This window comes from Gossypium hirsutum, chromosome A08, assembly GCF_007990345.1.
Source record: "Gossypium hirsutum isolate 1008001.06 chromosome A08, Gossypium_hirsutum_v2.1, whole genome shotgun sequence".
In the NCBI taxonomy this organism is placed as follows: Eukaryota; Viridiplantae; Streptophyta; class Magnoliopsida; order Malvales; family Malvaceae; genus Gossypium; species Gossypium hirsutum.
In genome coordinates, this window is record NC_053431.1 from 69840737 (window position 1) to 69844386 (window position 3650).

The 3650-nt window shown below is 33.4% G+C and overlaps 1 non-coding gene across 1 annotated transcript; it reads right to left on the bottom strand.

The window, feature by feature from the left end:
• Positions 1-793: 793 nt before the first annotated feature.
• LOC121205587 (small nucleolar RNA R71) lies at positions 794-900 on the bottom strand. The gene has a single exon (XR_005900663.1). It is a non-coding gene; the product is annotated as a small nucleolar RNA R71 (small nucleolar RNA).
• Between the last annotated feature and the right edge of the window lie 2750 nt (positions 901-3650).

The following is a 3650-nucleotide window of genomic DNA, read 5'->3' on the forward strand; positions in this document are numbered from 1 at the left end:
TTATAATAACTTGATCAGTTTTGTTCCTCAATTTGATCTTTGTGGGAATGATACTCACTCATCAATTTATTACTTGATTCGACGTGCATACTTGCACAATTCACATATCATTTCACATGCGATAAGTTTTTGGCACCGTTACCAGGGATCGACATTTTGTTGAAATTTGGTTTTGTTATTTTACTTAGTTCCATTAGTTTTATTTAACTTAGTTGTATTTAATTTCTATAGGTTTTCCATCAGTGCATGAAAAGAGACATTCCTGTTAACAAAGAATATCCTTTTGACCTAGGGATTAAAAGAACTTTACGAAGAAGGTGGAAATAACTGTGAAAAATGGCTAGGAACGGGAATGATCCTAGCCTCAATGATATTCCGAATGGTCAATATGCTAATCCTCCAGTTCGTAGGGTGATAGATGATCGAGATAGACCAATCCAAGAGCATGTTGTGGCAATTTTGGATGATCTGAACCAAGGATAGTTAGACAAAAATACAAGCTCAACAGTTTGATCTGAAACCGATAATGTTTCAGATCTTACAAAAAGTAGGATAATTTAGTGGATTACTCACTGAAGATCCAAAACTGCATTTACAATTTTTTCTAGAGGTTTGTGACTCATTTAGACAACATGATGTTCCTGAAGATGCCCTATGGCTTAAATTGTTTCCATATTCTTTGAGAGATTGTGTGAGAGCATGGCTGAATACTTTACCGTCGAGAATAATGGCATCATGGAATAATCTTTGCCAGACATTTTTTCTATGGTATAATCCTTTAAATATGAATGTCAAGCTTAGAAATGACATCACATCTTTTCAAAAATTAAATGATGAAACACTATATGAAGCTTGAGAGCGATTTAAAGGCTTAATTCAGAAGTGTCTGATGCATGGATTTCAACACTAGACTCATATGGAAATATTCTGTAATGGTTTGAATGCGCCTACGAGGATGGTAGTTGATGCTTTTGCCAATGGTTCATTTTTGGATAAATCTTATAACCAAGCATATAAGATTTTGGAAAAGATTGCCAATAATAACTATCAGTACCCTACCACAAGAGTAGGGGCACACAAGAGAGTTATTGGTAACATGGGCTCGATATAATTAATTCATTGATGGCCAAGTATCTTCTTTAGCTAATATGATCAAAACAATGAAGAAGCTCATTACAACTCAGGAGATCAACTCAGCATAATTGTCATGCGTTTATTGTGGAGAAAGTCATATGTTTAATGAATGCCAATCAAACCCAGCACCTGTATACTACATGGGCAATGTTAACTGAAATAATAATTCCTATTCTAACACTTACAATCCGGTGTGGAAGTAGCATCTGAATTTTAGTTGGAATAATCAAGGTGCGGGGAGTTCACATAATATTGCAAGACAAAATATCCACAATGCACCGCCTAGTTATAATCATCCTATGCCGAGGAAAAATGCCCAACAAGGTTAGGTATCATCTTCTAGTTCTACAGAATCATTGTTGAAGGAGTATACAACCAAAAATGATGTTGTGATTCCGAGTCAGGCTACGTCTCACCGAGCTCTTGAAAATCAAGTGGGGAAAATAGAAAACGCTCTAAATTCAAGGCCACAAGGAGCATTGCCAAGTGATACTGAAAATTTGAGAACTTAAGGGAAGAAACAAAGTAAGGCCATCTGTAACATCGCGATTTAGGGTCTAGTTAGAACAGTGGTTTCAAGACCATAAATCTAAATTAATAAAATTTATTTTTATTGTAATTTTATGGTTTAGGATTTCACAAAACGATTTCGTGAAAATTTCGTTTGAAAATTTTGACGTTTGGGTACTCAATTTAGTCTAAAGGAGTAAATTGTAAAAAGTGCAAAAGTTGAGTTCAACATGCTAGAGGTGTCCAATTGTTAATGCAATTTTAAATTGGAGGTCCTTATATGGAAATTAGACCATTGGTTAATTTGGTGGACAAAAATGGACATGGTTAGACATGTTTGCAAAGTTTTTCATTAAGGGCATTTTGGTCATTCAGTTATTAAAATGAATTAAAAACAAAATTAAAAGCCAATTTTTGTCCATCTTCAACCCCTTGGCCAAAAATTGCATGGAGAAACTATGAATAGGGTTTTTCAAGCTTCCCAGCTCGATTGTAAGTCCGTTCTAGCCCCATTTTTAATTATTTTTACGTTTTTGCAATCACCGTAACAAGATCTATCTATTTCTACCATTTATTTGAGCTAGGGTTGATGTTTAAAAATTTACCCATGTGCTATATGTGTGTATTTTGATGTTTAAGGGAGGAATATGAATGTTTTGTTGTGTGTTAAACGGCTTTTACTAAGTAGTTTTCAGTGAAAACGCTAAGAAGGACTAATTTGTAAAAGTTATAAAATTTGTCATAAAAGTGTGATTTAGTGGAAATTTTGGGCTGCTATAGTTATGAAAATGATTCTTCTAGGCTTAAAGTGCAAAGAAATTGAATAAAAATCATTTTACGAGCCTAGGGAAAAAGTGTAAATATGAAAAAGTTTAGGGGCAAAAACATAATTTTGTCATAGTATGATTTTTGGATCACATTGACTAATGTGACTAATAAATAGAGTAAATGTGATATTATAAATCAAAGAAAATGAGGTTTGGACCTAGAACGGGGGAAAAATGAAAAATTGACGGTTAGGTCCCTTTTGCCATTTTGGTGTTGAGGTAAGTTCATGCGTAAATAATGCAACCTTATGTTATGTATTTAATATTTTGATATTGCATGAATTTTATACATTTTTTTATGAAATGGATTAATGACAATTTTGACGAGGTTTCGAGAAATGAGAAATCTCGATTTAACCTCAAGGGTAGAATACAAATGTCATGATATTAAAGCTACTGAGATTCCGTATAAGACCATATCTGGGATATGGCATCGGTGTGTGATTTCGTATAAGACCATGTTAGGGACACGGCGTTGATATGATATTTCATGTAAGACCATATCCAGGATATGGCATTGATACGGTACTAAGAGTATGAAATCCCCGAGCATACTTAGTATTCTGATGTGTTCAAAGGGTAAATTAAAGATGAGTATGAGAATGAATTTACTACGAGTAAACAAGCATGTAAGTAAGCTTATAATTTTAAATTCATGATTATTGTGGAAATAATTGTTTATTACCCATAGTGATTGATGGTGCACATACTCGTGATGTTGGATATATGATGAATATGAATGATGATTATGTGTTAGGTTGATTGGCCAAATTGAGATGTGACCTAATATGTTTATATGCTTGAATAGTATTTCAACGGGTATGTTAAGAATGAGAAAGTATGTGACTATATTATGAGTGGTACAGGTATGTACATGGAACACATGTGAAGTGAATTTGATATATAATGAATTCTTGGTGAGAATGTACATGAACAAGTTATGCTTGTGAAACATTGATAACCTTGCGACAAATGGTCTACATTTATGATGAATGAATACATGATAAGATTTGATAATGATCATGTGATAGGCTTAGGAGCCTAATTTATTGTGATATATTACGGTTCATTTATTAAAATTGTGTTTCATTGGATATGAGGAAAAGAAAGACAGGCATAATTGTCGAATAAAGACATTATGAGAATATAGTAAGATACGAGCTTAGACAAGTGAAATGT